Source organism: Dama dama, chromosome 11 (genome assembly GCF_033118175.1).
Source record: "Dama dama isolate Ldn47 chromosome 11, ASM3311817v1, whole genome shotgun sequence".
Lineage (NCBI taxonomy): Eukaryota > Metazoa > Chordata > Mammalia > Artiodactyla > Cervidae > Dama > Dama dama.
Window position 1 is genome coordinate 43935877 of NC_083691.1, and position 15626 is coordinate 43951502.

The 15626-nt window shown below is 36.9% G+C and overlaps 1 protein-coding gene across 4 annotated transcripts in view; it reads right to left on the reverse strand.

Moving 5' to 3' along the window:
* Positions 1-15626, reverse strand: part of EHBP1 (EH domain binding protein 1) — a 339975-nt gene that overhangs the window by 149899 nt on the left and 174450 nt on the right. The gene's annotated exons all lie outside the window — the stretch shown is intronic.

Below are 15626 nucleotides of genomic sequence, written 5' to 3' on the forward strand. Positions count from 1 at the left end.
TGTAAAACTAAGGGGCAGAACAATATTTATAGGATGTTACATTGGGGAAAAACAAAGAATAGAGTAAGAAAAAAATACTTAGATTTGCTTATATTGGTGTAAAAACCACTGGGAGAAGATACAAAAACTAGTAAGAGTGAAGTTATCTTTATGAAGCAGGGGTGGAGAGGAGTGTAGTAGTATAGTGATCTTGGTGGCAGCAAGACTTCTTGATGTGTCTCTTGTTATGTTATTTTGATTTCTGAACCATGTTAATATATTACCTGGCTATAAGACAATTCTACTAACATTTTCTAAAAGGAAATAATAATCAGCTACATTAAGGGATCAATGAGATAAGGACTAAAATTGACCACTGAATTTGGCAAGTTGGAAATGATCTTAACCAGAGAGGTTTCAAATGTTAAAAGTAGGAAGGAAAGCCTGTTTGGAGTGGATTGAAAAAACCAGAGATAATCAGTATAAAAAACTTTTCAGAAGAAGGCAGAGAAATTGGGAAGTCATTTAGGAACATGTGATGTCTAGCAAGCTTGGAGTTTAAGATGGACTATACAATATTTTACTTGTAAATTAATTGAAGTGGTCAGGTACAGAGTAAGAAACTGATGAAGGAAGACGTGTTATAAAACCAAAACTCTTGAACAGACCAGGGGTATGGTTCTAGTACACATGTTGGTGGTTGGGTGGCCCTTGGATAAAGGCAGGGACAGTTTATTTGTTAAAACCTAAGGCAGGATGTAAGGTTACAAATCATGTTGCCTTTTTCTTAACATACACATAACATGCACATACTCCAACTTCAATGGCCTTCCACTGCACATGCATTTAATGCTCAAACACTTACTATGGTCCATGAGATTCTCCATGACCTGGGCAGTACCCACCTCTCCAAACTTATACAACATCACTTGCTCCTTGCTCACTACACTCCACTTACATAGACCTTCTTTCAGTTCTTGAAACATGACAAGTTATTCTTTGCTTTGGGGCCTCCATTTCAGCCTGGACTATTATAAAACTTTTTGTCTCTCTATCCATGTCTTTAGGTTCATCACTCTCTATTCTTCACTTATGGTCTTCCAAGGTTTCATTCTACTGAAATCTGATCATGTCTTTTCCTTTATCAAATAGAAACCAAGGCTGTGCAAGGTTCAACCTGGAAATCAACAGAATAAGCAGAGGTTCTGTTTTATAATCTTGGAGCTAGGATCTATGAAAGGAGGTCACTGATGCCAAAGGTCACAGTGAAAGCAGAAGCTGACAACAGGGAAGGCAGTGGGGATGAGGCAATGGACAAGGAATGTTAAGAGAAGCTGCTCTGCTCTGCTTCCATAGCCATTACTACTTTTATTATGATATTACCTTAAGATAGAATTTGCATACCATAAAACTTACCCTTTAGTGGGCAGTTGTCTTAGTTTAACAAATGCATACAGTTTTACAACCTCTACCATTCCGTTACCCCTTCCCCAAATTCCCATGTATCCCCTCCGCCCACTGATATTCTTTGGTGCGTTTCTGTGCCTATGGTTTTGCCTTTTGTAAATGCCACCTACATGAAATCATATAGAATGTAGCCTATTGAGTTGATGTCTTCCATTGAACATAATGCATTTGAGATTTATCAATGCAGTTGGGTGTATAAACTACTGCAGCCTTTCAATAATGCATTTTGTACATGGTTTAAATGGATTGCTACTATTCCTACTGTCTACACAATAAAGTCCAAATTTTGAGCAGTCATACACACACAAAAACAAATATTCAGAATCAGAGTCCACTTTTAAGTCCAGGTATTCCATCACACCAGTGGTGCTCATAGTCTCCTAAACTAGGCAATTTTATACCTCAAAGTTTTTGCCCATCTACTCCTTTTAAAATGTCCTTCCCCTCCTTTCTTTGCTCATCCTTCAATAGCTGAGGTCAATTGTGATCTCTACTGCCTCTCACCACCACTACACTATACTTCACACTACTAGCATGTGTGTGTGCACGCACACACACACACATTTCCCCTGTTCCTAATCTCTAATGAAGTGTGCTTGGAGAGGAGGTAATGTGGTATAAGTAACACTCTCATTATTGATCTTATAGTACTCTAGCCTATGTCTATTGTAGCGCAGTATTCTGTATCATACTTTTTATATGACTGCCATATTGGGTAGGTTGAGAAGACTGTTGAAGACAAAAGACTTTGTATGAGCCATGTTTTTCTCCTAGTTCATAGCACAGTTCCCTTACTGAATAAGGGCTAAAATTAAAAAAAAAAAAAAAAGGATGCGTGAAGTAGCCCATGAAGGCAGGCATGTCCCCAAATGTCTTTTAAGACGCTTTGTGTTTCATGGACTCCCTATAAATCCCACGCCCTCGCCTCAAAAGAAAAAAAAAAAACTTTTGAAAGTCACTTCTATAGAACACTTCTTTCTTAGAAAAAGAAATATAATTGCGCTTTTTGTTTTCTGTTTCATCCATTTTTGAATTGGATGGAGTTTGAATTGGATGGATTTCCCACCTAAGCAAAATCAATCATCATTAACAAATATTTATTGGAAATACACTGCCCTTTGTCTTGGAAATTTTAAGATAAACAATATGATTTTAGTAGAATAATTTATTTTTACTTCATGTTCAGATTGAGGTAAGAGTAGCAATGAATACTGTTGAACTGCTTATGGCAGCATTCCACATGACTGCTGTCTTTAACTCAGGATAAAAAGAGGTTAACTCTTGTTCATTTCCAAGGCAAACCATTCAATATCACAGTAATCCAAGTCTATGCCCCAACCAGTAATGCTGAAGAAGCTGAAGTTGAACGGTCCCATGAAGACCTACAAGACTTTCTAGAACTAACACCCCCAAAAAGATGTCCAGATGTCCTTGTCATTATAGGGGACTGGAATGCAAAAGTAGGGAGTCAAGAAACACCTAGAGTAACAGGCAAATTTGGCCTTGGAGCACAGAATGAAGCAGGACAAAGGCTAATAGAGCTTTGCCAAGAGAACATACTGGTCATAGTAAACACTCTCTTCCAACAAAAAGAGAAAACTCTACACATGGACATCACCAGATGGTCAATACTGACATCAAATTGATAATATTCTCAGTAGCCAAAGATGGAGAAGTTCTATACAGTCAGCAAAAATAAGTCAGGAGCTGACTGTGGCACAGATCATGAACTCCTTATTGCCAAACTCAGACTTAAATTGAACAAAGTAGGGAAAACCACTAGACCATTCAGGTATGACCTAAATCAAATCCCTTAATGATTATACAGTGGAAGTGAGAAATAGATTTAAGGGACTAGATCTGATAGACAGAGTGCCTGAAGAACTATGGATGGAAGTTCATGACACTGTACAGGAGACAGGAATCAAGACCATCCCCAAGGAAAAGAAATGCAAAAAGGCAAAATAGTTGTCTGAGGAGGCCTTACAAATAGCTGTGAATAGAAAAGAAGTGAAAGGCAAAGGAGAAAAGAAAAGATATATCCACTGAATGCAGAGTTCCAAAGAACAGAAAAGAAAGATAAGAAAGCCTTCCTCAGCGATCAATGCAAAGAAACAGAGGGGGAAAAAATAGAATGGGAAAGATTAGAGATCTCTTCAAGAAAATTAACGATACCAAGGGAACATTTCATGCAAAGATGGGCACAATAAAGGACAGAAGTGGTATGGACCCAACAGAAGCAGAAGATATTAAGAGGAGGTGGCAAAAATACACCAAAGAACTATACAAAAAAGATCTTCAAGACCCAGATAATCACCATGGTGTGATCTCCAACCTAGAGCCAGACATCCTGGAATGTGACGTCAAGTGGGCCTTAGGAAGCATCACACGAACAAAGCTAGTGGAGGTGATGGAATTCCAGTAGAGGTATTTCAAATCGTAAAAGATAATGCTGTGAAAGTGCTGCACTCAATATGCCAGCAAATTTGGAAAACTCAGCAGTGGCCACAGGACTGGAAAAGGTCAGTTTTCATTCCAATCCCAAAGAAAGGCAGTGCTAAAGAATGTTCAAACTACCACACAACTGCACTTATCTCACGCGCTAGTAAAGTAATGCTCAAAATTCTCCCAGCCAGGCTTCAAAAATACATGAACCACCATGGGTATACATGTGTTTCCCATCCTGAACACCCCTCCCATTTCCCTCCCCATCCCATCCCTCTGGTTCATCCCAGTGCACCAGCCCTGAGCACCCTGTATCATGCATCGAACCTAGACTGGCGATTTGTTTCACATATGATAACTTCCACATTTCAATGCCAAGGCGGATTCATGTCAATGTATGGCAAAACCAATACAATACTGTAAAGAAAATAATAAATAATAAAATCCAGATGCAAAAAAATAAACAAAAAACCAAAAGTATGTGAACCGTGAACTTCCAGATGTTCAAGCTGGATTTAGAAAAGGCAGAGGAACCAGAGATCAAATTGCCAACATCTGTTGGATCAGCGAAAAAGCAAGGGAGTTCCAGAAAAATACCTACTTCTGCTTTATTGACTATGTCAAAGCCTTTGACTGTGTGGACCACAACAAACTGTGGAAAATTCTGAAAGAGATGGGAATACCAGACCACCTGACCTGCCTCTTGAGAAACTTGTATGCACGTCAGGAAGCAACAGTTAGAACTGGACATGGAACAACAGACTGGTTCCAAATAGGGAAAGGAGTATGTCAAGGCTGTATATTGTCACCCTGTTTATTTAACTTATATGCAGAGTACATCATGAGAAACACTGGGCTGGAGGAAGCACAAGCTGCAATAAAGATTGCCAGGAGAAATATCAATAACCTCAGATATGCAGATGACACCACCCTTATGGCAGAAAGTGAAGAAGAACTAAAGAACCTCTTGATGAAAGTGAAAGAGGAGAGTCAAAAAGTTGGCTTAAATGTCAACATTCAGAAAACTAAGATCATGGAATCCAGTCACATCACTTCATGGCAGATAGATGGGAAAACAGTGTAAACAGTGACAGGCTTTATTTTTGGGAGCTCCAAAATCACTGCAGATGGGGCCTGCAGCCATGAAGTTAAAAGACACTTGCTTCTTGGGAAGAAAATTTATGACCAAGGTAGACAGCATATTAAAAAGCAGAGACATTACCCACAAAAGTCCATCTAGTCAAAGCTATGGTTTTTCCAGTAGTCATGTATGGATGTTAGAGTTGGACCATAAAGAAAGCTGAGGGCAGAAGAATTGATGCTTTTGAACTGTGGTGTTGGAGAAGACTGTTGAGAGTCCCTTGAACTGCAAGGATATCCAACCAGTCCATCCTAAAGGAGATCAGTCCTGAATATTCATTGGAAGGACTGATGTTGAAGCTGAAACTCCAACACTTTGGCCACCTGAAGCGAAGAACTGACTCACTGGAAAAGACCCTGATGCTGGGAAAGACTGAAGGCAGGAGGAGAAGGGGATGACAGAGGATGAGATGGTTGGATGGCATCACTGACTCAATGGACATGAGATTGAGTAAACTCTGGGAGTCGGCAACGGACAGGGAGGCCTGGTGTGCTACAGTCCATGGGGTCCCCAAAAGTAGGACAGGACTGAGTAACTGAACTGAACTGACTTAACTCTTGAGAAATTTTCAGTTTCTATTTTATAGCACTTTTGCATCTCATGCCCTTCAAACACATTATACAAATGTACATGCATGAGAACATTTCTTAAAATGAAAATACTCAGGTTATCAATGGTGTCTTATATGATGAATAAAATTTTGAGTGTCGAATTAAAATTTTATTTTAAATTATTTAGCAAACCTTATAATGTTCATTTAGCTTTGGCTTCTTTTAAGGTGTTAGGAAGCTAAGAATTGGTGTAAGACTACTTTTGATGCTTCCTTCAGAGTAACTAAAAGCTTCACTTCAGAATCAGATAAAAAATGACACTTCTATTGAAAAATATCTTTTAAAAATTTCCATGAATCTCTTTTTATGGCTAATGTTTATCAAAGTCATGGTTACTGCTCATAGAAATTATAAAGTTCTCATGTGTCTGAATTAGTATTTTCAAAAGTAATAAATGTACAGGAACATCTTGGTTAGGTATACTCCAAAGCATCATCATTCAAATACTATTAATATAGAACTGGTAATGGGTAGGACATGGTATCTGAACTTGTATTAAGCAGTGATGTGCTTTGAAGTAGTTTTCTCTTTCCAAAAAAATTTAAAGGTGTTCTACAAGAAGCACACTTTTTTGGGGGGAAAATAGTGAATAAGTAAAATAACTTTATATTCAAAAGATTTCATTTTAGTCAATTATAAATTTGTGAGAACAGTGTGGGCCGAAATAAAGGTAAGATCTGCTATATAAGGTGAAGTTTCACTAAATAAATAAGAAATATTAACATGTTTTAAAGAAATATATATAAGGGGAACAATACATGATAGAAAAAAGTTTTTACCCTGTGTGAAAATCTTAAGTGCATATTACTTAGATATTTAACTCATTGAAGTCAGACCAAATGAAGATCTCTGTTTAATAATGCAAGTTATTGTGAGTACATGAAAGAATAAACTGCTTTCTATTAAAAGTAAAAATAAACTCTGTGCTTATACTAATCACTCAATTACATGAGGTTTTTCTGTTTAAATTACCTATGACGTTTATTATAAGACATTAAATGTGGATAGTCCTTGTTTTAAAAAAAAAACTCCAGCTATGCTAAAACCTGTTTTCCAAAGCAGGTTAAGAGGTAAATAAACACTAAAGAGTTTCGCCTGCAATAGCATCTACTGCTCTTGGGGGTGGGGAGAAGGGTGGAGAAATAGTTTTAGGATTTTAACCCCAATTATTACATCCGAGAATTAGAAATTATGATGTTGTACAGATAAACAATTATTTATTGAGCTTCTTGAGGCATCTGGGCATAAGAATGATCCCAAACCTTAGAATTTAGTACTAGAACAGAAATACATTTTACTGTAAAGTACATACTACAAATTACTTATTGAAGTATCAGATACTTTATAAGTTTACATTTCCAAAAAGTTATTAATTTATTAACATTGTATTTTCAATTATTGGCTTTGCTTCCCAAAAAGATCATTATTAGAGGGGTTTATTTAACTTCAAAGTCTTCTTTCTGCAGCGGCACTATGTCGAATGCTATTAGAAGTTGTTTACTTTTTTGTTTTTGTTTTTTTTTAAGGATACAAAAGATTCCTGGGTTACAAATTTAAGATCTAATATAATGATCTAACAACATGGAAGTTTGCAAAGGAAATGTTCACACAGCCTTAATGAAAATGGCACTAAGGAACTCAATATATATTGTATATATTAATTCTTAGACTACAACTCTTAATCCAGGTGTTAAAGAGTTTACATATCCCACAGTAAATTAGCCTTCTGTATAAGAATTGGTTAAAGAATACTCACTCCCATTGAAAATATGTCCTAAACTCTTGTTTGAATGGAAACTCTTGTCATGGAAACAGACAGTGAAAGGAATATTAAAGCCGTTTTATGGTATCTAGTTGCTCCATTAACTCAACTGTACGTGACTGTTTTTGAGACTCTTCTCCAAGTTCAAACATGTCAGGCTTGTTCTTCAAGACTTTCAAGCTGGGACTTATATTAAAAAACAGTGCCAAGCAAGAAGTTTAAGTAAACATAAAACCATCTCAGAAACAACTACAGGAATTCAACTTGATTATATAAATCCCTCATCAACACAACAAGTAGTGAAACCAAACATTTTCACTGGATTTACAGTTTATCTTGTTAAGATTTCTTCTTTGACCTATAGATTAATTGAAAGAATATATATTAATTTTCAAATATATGGATTTGTTCTAAATATTTTTTATTATATTTATTTTTAACTGATTGATGATTGCTTTATAAATACTGTTCATTTTTTTCTTTTAAACTGATTTCTAGATTAATTGCACTTTGGACAGAGAACATAATCCTACCTTCTGAAATGTGTTGAAAATTTACTTTGGAGCCTAAAATATAATCATTCTCCATTAATAAATTAATCCAATGGTATAGTATTTTATGAGGCCAAAATTGTTGAGTCTTTAAATCTTACTGATTTCTTAACTTGGCCTATTCCATCAATTATATAGAGAGATGTGCTATATAATTGCTTAATATGATACGGACTACTAGTTTCTTCCTGTAGGTTTTTAAAAGTTACTTCTATTTTGATAATATGTAATTAAGTGGATGCAAGTTCAAAAGTTACTAAAATTCTCCCTCATTCCATTCTGTTGTTGCTGCTTAGTCGCTAAGGCATAGCCGACTCTTTGCAACCTCATGAAATGAGCACGCCAGGCTTCCCAGTCCTTCACTAACTTCCAGAGTTGACTCTGATTTATGGTCACTGAATAGGTGACACTACCTAACGATCTCATCCTCTGCCGCCCCCTTCTCCTCTTGCCCTCAATCTTTCCCAGTATCAGAGTCTTTTCCAATGAGTCGGCTCTTTGAACCAGGTGGCCAAATCATTGGAACTTCAGCATTCTCTTTCCAATGAATGTTCAGGGTTGATTTCCTTTAGGATTGACTGGTTTGATCTCCCTGCTGTCCAAGAGACTTTCAAGAGTCTTCTCCAGCACAATTCAAAAGCATCAATTCTTTGGTGCTCAGCTTTCTTTATGGTACAGCTCTCACATTCATACATGACTACTGGAAAAACCACAGCTTTGACAATATGGACCTTTGTCTATAGCAAAGTGATGCCTGTTTTTTAATATACTGTCTAGGTTTGTCATAGGTTTCCTTCCAAGGAGCAAACATATTTTATTATCCTGGCTGTAGTCACCATCTGCAGTGATTTTGAAGCCTAAGAAAAGAAAATTTGTCACTGCTTCCACTTTTGCCCTTCATACTTGTCATGAAGTGATGGGACTGGATGCATTTCACCCCTAAGTATTTCATACATTCCATTCTTCCCCTGAGTATTTCTTGTAAATTGGTAGTTATTACAACCAGTGGTTTGACTAGATCTCATTTTAATTCTTTGGCAAGTATACTTATGATAGTCCTATTTACTTGCTACGATAGTATATCAGGAATCACAAAGGCTTCAGATAGCTCCACGGTAAAGAATCTGCCTGTAATGCAGGAGAGATAGGAGAAGCGGGTTTGATCCTTGGGTTGGGAAGATTCCCTGGAGGAAGAAGTTGGCAACCCACTCCAGTATCTTTGTCTGGAAAATCTTGGGTTTAAACAAGTGCCATGTTTGCACTTGCATGAACCTGCAAGTTAGAGGCTCCTTAAAATTTGCACCCTAGTTGCCACTCTTGCCTCACCCTAGACCTTGCCCCGCAATGCATGCTGTTGTAGGTCTTTTCTTTTTTCTTTTTGTTTCTCATTATGATGGGGTGAAATTTACCCAATACGGGAACTGAGAAGGTTCTATACGAATCTGCTCAAATACTTTAAATATGTTCTTCATGCTGTAAAGGTGAGCTAATCAGTGCTTTTATCATCAGTGATGTACCCTAAAATGATTCTGCTAATATACATTAATAACACTCAATTTATCATTTATTGTTAATTCCTAAGCCTTTATAGAGCTTTCAGCAACTAAGCCAAACTTATGAGTCATTGTCATTAAGGTGTTCAAATAATTTATTTACCTTATTCAGGTTCTTTTTCTATATGGTGGCATTTTTTTTTTTAAATTCTCAGCTGGAAAACTATCACAGGCACCTACTCAGTTACTCCAGAATATACTGATATAAAACAGTAACCTTTTAAAAAATCACACTTAATTACTCTACAAAATTTGTTTCAAAATGCAAGCATCCTCAGTTCAGTTCAGTTCAGTTGCTCAGTTATGTCCGACTCTTTGCAACCCCATGAATCGCAGCATGCCAGGCATCCCTGTCCATCACCAACTCCCAGATGGGAGTTGAGTTTACTCAAACTCACGTCCATCAAGTCAGTGATGCCATCCAGCCATCTCATCCTCTGTTGTCCCCTTCTTCTCCTGCCCCCAATCCCTCCCAGCATCAGGGTCTTTTCTAGTAATGGTTTATTTCTATAAGCAAAATGTAACATTTTACCTCTTCCACTAAATACAGTCAGAAAAAATCAAAACGCAAATTCTTAGAGATGGTTTCAGTGCTGTGGTTCCTGGTTTAGACTGCAAAGGTCTTTTAAGTGGGTTACTGTTAGTATAAATTTGTTTGTCAGATTTGCCCCATTTGTGCACCAGGGCTGAGATTAGAGTTGAAGCAAGGTAGTGCCTAGGGCCGGCTTCCCAGGTGGCTAGGTGGTGGAGAATCCACCTGTCAATGCAAGAAACATGGGTTCAATCCCTGGGTCAGGAAGATCCCCTGGAGGAGGAAATGGCAACTAACTCCACTATTCTTGCCTGGGAAATCCCATGGACAGAGGAGCCTGGCGGGCTACGTCATGGTCATGCCATCAGAGCATCACAAAGAGTCAGATACAACTGGGCAAGGAGTGCCTAGGGCATAAGATTTAAGGAGGCATTCACTTTTTTTTTTTTTTTTTCATTTATTTTTATTAGTTGGAGGCTAATTACTTTACAATATTGTAGTGGTTTTTGCCATACATTGACATGAATCAGCCATGGATTTACAAGTATTCCCCATCCCGATCCCCCCTCCCACCTCCCTCTCCACCCGATTCCTCTGGGTCTTCCCGGTGTACCAGGCCCGAGCACTGTCTCATGCATCCAGCCTGGGCTGGTGATCTGTTTCACCCTAGATAATATACATGTTTCGATGCTGTTCTCTCAAAACATCCCACCCTCACCTTCTCCCACAGAGTCCAAAATTCTGTTCTGTACATCTGTGTCTCTTTTTCTGTTTTGCATATAGGGTTAGTGTTACCATCTTTCTAAATCCATATGTATGTGTTAGTATACTGTATTGGTCTTTATATTTCTGGCTTGCTTCACTCTGTATAATGGGCATTCACTTTTAAGGTGGTGCAGATGCAGTCTTCATTTCCACCCACGTGAGAAGTGAGTTCTTATATTTAGTGTCCTAGAAGCCTCTCTTGCCATGTTCTAGTCAAGGCTCTGCAGTGCACCTATCCAAATATATTTTAGAATTGACATCGTAGGTGTCAAAAAAATAGTTTCTCAACAACTTCACCAATAATGCTATGGTCTGAAAACTACAATATCTTTTCAGACCACCTTGCATAAATGTAGTAAACTGACTTTGAAGAAAATACTACTCAACTTTTGATAGCCTGGGTTTTTTGTGTGTGGTTTCTGTTTGTTTTTGTAGACTGTTTTGTTTTGTTTTGTAGTCTGTTTCTAGACTTCTTTATGCTCAGTGGCAAAATATTCTGATGATTTTCCTCTAAAGTTTACATTGCTTGATTTTCAAATGTCATTCTGAAAGACTATTTTCAGTGGTCATCATTCATGTTTTCTCACAGAAGAGACACCAAGGTTTGGGTTCATTTGCATCTCCACTATAAAACTCATATTTTATCTATGGCACAGCCTGCTAACTGTTCCCTAATATCCATTTTACTTATCTTCCTTAGTAATAGAACCCTTGAGGTTTAGCTGGGTAATGCAATTGACCAGAATAAAGATTCATTTTTCTGTCTCCTTTGCTAGAGGCAGGTGTGGCTATTTTCCCCCTTTCTTCTTGTTGACTGGAATGGGCATATCAACTATGGTTCAAGCAGCCATCTTGGGCTACCAGCTGGAAGTCTATACTGAGGATAGTGGATTAGCACAATAGCAGACTGGGTCCCTGACGGCTTTCAGGCTACCCTGTCAGCACTAGACCATCAACACTGGTAAAAACAGAAATACATGTTTCTTTTATTTAAACTGTCATCAAGTGTTTCTACTGCCAGCAGATAATCCTATTTCCAACTGAAACTGCACTAACTGGAGATTTTTATGTTTAGTAAATAACAATTCTGAGAGGTTCCTCATTCATATTAAGAAAAAGTAGCTGCTGTAGTCATTTTGTCAACAAATGTCGTTTGTTCTTAAGCTTCAGCTAAAGTCAGCTACACTGAAAGAAGAGTGGCTATGTACTGGAGAGATAAGAAATTCCAGAACATAAACTATTTTGCAGGGAGATTAATTTATCATTAAAAAAGTAAAGAGAAAACTGAAGGCATTCCAAAGAGACAAGCAATACAGTTGATGTTTACAACTCAGTCCCAGTTGTATCTTTTGCCTTTGGTTCTGCAAAAATTTCCTTGTGTTTTCTAAACAAATTATCCTTTTTCTTAAGGAAAAAAAAAAACATTTAATAAAATGGCTTCCTTCTATTAGTGATAACCAAAAGAATACTAACCAACAGACCAGGTGATACATAAAGCAGTGCCTCGTTTATTCTGTATTATTGAGGAACAAGGTATTCTGGTAAGTAAGGTATTCCAGTAAATAAAAACTTTACCAGTAACTTAAGCTTATCCCCATTGCACCCTCTGTAAGCTATCATTGAATGCAGTTCAGCTTTTTATTTTACAAAACAACTATGCATTTATCATTGTATTCAATTAAATTTTGATCTTCATTCCTTTTAATGATTTTCCTTTGAAGTTATAAGGTACTTTCAACTTACATATGAGGAAATTAATAGTTTGATGTGAGAGTTGGACTGTAAAGAAAGCTGAGCACCGAAGAATTGATGCGTCTGAACTGTGGTGTTGAAGAAGACTCTTGAGAGTCCTTTGGACTGCAAGGAGATCCAACCAGTCCAACCTAAAGGAGATCAGTCCTGGGTGTTCATTGGAAGGACTGATGCTGAGGCTGAAACTCCAATACTTTGGCCACCTCATGTGAAGAGCTGACTCATTGGAAAAGACCCTGATGCTGGGAGGGATTGGGTACAGGAGGAGAAGGGGACAACAGAGGATGAGATGGCTGGATGGCATCACTGACTCGATGGACATGAGTTTGGGTAAACTCTGGGAGTTGGTGATGGACAGGGAGGCCTGGCATGCTGCGATTCATTGGGTCACAGAGCCAGACACGACTGAGCGACTGGACTGAACTGAACTGATGTATAAAAACTGAAAAACATGTTTGTTTTGTGGTTTGAATTTGCTGCAAGGATCAATCAAAGAGACTGCTATGTGTAATTTTGACTTCGGTATAACCTGGGCTTCTTACAGTTTCTGCAAATTGTAAGTACTCAAAAACATACAAGTGTAAAACTTGGGTCTCTATAAGAGCATTTGAGAAAGAGGTAATAATATGAGTGAAGGCTTGAGTCACTTAGCTGAGCCTTTAGATATGAATAACGTTTCTACTTTCAGAGATGGAGTAAGTGGACAGTGTTTCATTGCTAATCACTGGAATTCAACTAATCAGGCTTTTTGAGGGAGCCCTTCTCCACATGATCAGGCTTATTTCACCATCCAACGTGCAGAGGTGGGTCGGGGGGAAGCTTCTCCACGTTATCATAAATGCAAGTTGAATTTTTAAAAATTCTTTGTCACTGACAATTAGCTATTTATATTGTGATTTTTACAGAATTAGGTATACAGTGCTTAGTAAAATACCTTTATGATGTTTTTGGCAACAAGGTCATTTATGTACCTAAGCTCTTATTATCTGACTTGTATTTTATACTAAGTTGCATAAATCATATCTAGGAGTTCAGAGTTATATACGTATTAACTTAAATTCACAGTCAGTAAATGGTGATCAGCCACCATTGAGCCTAATTTATCATTTTATCTTACTGGATATTTGTGTTTTAAATGTCAGATTACTTCCCTAAACATTGGTCTTTTTTTACCAAGTTGGCTTAAAAAGTGTTATAGTTTTCTCATTTTACAAATGCAGAAATCAATGGTCTGGAGTGAGGAGTTTATGTAGATTTATGACACTGGGGGATTCTTAACTGCCTTTAGGGGAGTAGTTTGAATTTTATTTACAATATAAGTATATGCATATTATCTGTTTAAATTCTGGTCTTGGCTTTTTTTCATAAATTTTCTTAAAAATAAGTAGTTTCAGATTACAGGTGGAGGAAAGTAATCATCTGGCTGAGCACTCATTCTATGACAGTGATTAGCCTCTGCAGTCAATTGCTACTGAGTGCAGTTTAGCATTTTGTTATCCAAAACAAAATATAGATATTTGGTATAAATATTCTTTTATTATTCAACTAAATTTTGAGTCTGTTTTCTTTTCCCAAACGCTTATTTGAACTATTGCTTCCTTTTCAATTTAAAAATATAGTAAATAATTGGCCAAGAAGCATATTGTTTTAAGCATCAAAACACTAATTTTAGTATAAATATTTTGATATAAAACACACTGTCCTGCTTTCCTAAACAGAACATTGTATATGAAGCATAATAAGACTCTTTCATTTTGACTCAAGGTTATCAAAATGGTCATTATTTTACTAAGCTTTAATACTGCAAACAAAGTCTTCAGGAACTACTTGGATGTGCACACACATATATGCACACATACACAAACAAGTCTATTCCTATAATAAGCCCCATGCCACTGCTCTTTTTCAGCTATCATTTATCATTTTTGATTATCATCAATATGCCATTGATTCTAATCTTCTTCCTTATCTCACATATAACTGTGCAGTTAGTGGTTTCCAATTTCTTTCTTACTTTTTTTTTTTTTTTGGGCAATGGTTCAGTTTTTTTTTTTTCAAATGAAATCTTACATAAATATACAAAATAAAAAGATTTGTGCTACGGAAACGGAACAGAAGATCAAGTTTTCTATTCTTAAACCTCTATGCTTGGTTCCCAGTGTACAACACTGAGGTGTCTGATGGAAACCCAGGCCACCACCAAGCTAATACTGCTGGTCAAACCTGGGAGTAACTTTCTCTATTTTGAGGGATGAATTTTGGGGGGAAATGTCATCTGGTATCTTGTACAAAAGGCAACAATAAAAAAGATCCATGATCTCATTACTCAATAGCCTCTGAGTATAACAAAGAGAGAAGAAAAACATTTTATAAAATTCAAATATTTAAACAACATAGAAAGGGGAAAAAGGAAAAGAAATGCCTCCTTCAATCTTGTACATACCCACCATCCCCTCAAGATCTTTCTCCTCAAAGTTACTTGTGAGTCCTTCCATAATGTACGAGCATGCATGTCTGTCTATGTGTATATATGTGTGTGAATAAAGCCTTTTAAATAAAACTTTATACATACAAAAGTTATCACACTATACAGTTATACACTTTGTTTCTTCTCATTTAATAATAATATTAGCAATCTTTTTTAAAAGTAATCTTTCATAGTTGTGTTTCACACAGTTGAGTTATCCAAACTAACTTCCAGATAAGCAGAAGGTTATTGTGAATACAACTGATTGTGTATCTGAACATGATGAGGCATTTTCCAAGAGAAGCATGGTGGTAAAATGCTCAATTTTCCCCATAAAGATCATTTATTCCATAATATGTCTACAACGGAACACTACCTTCAAAACAACATAAAAAATAGCGATGTTATACTTCACTACAATAGAATTCAATCACCATGAGTAATAATATTTCTATGGAAAAATGTATTTAGAGTTCTAAGTTGAAACTGGAAATACCTCTCTAGAGGTAGAAAGGCACAATGGGAAACATGGGTTTTAGACTCAAAAAACCTGAATTTTAATCCTGGCACTGTCAATACCAGTTTTATCACTTTGAGCAAG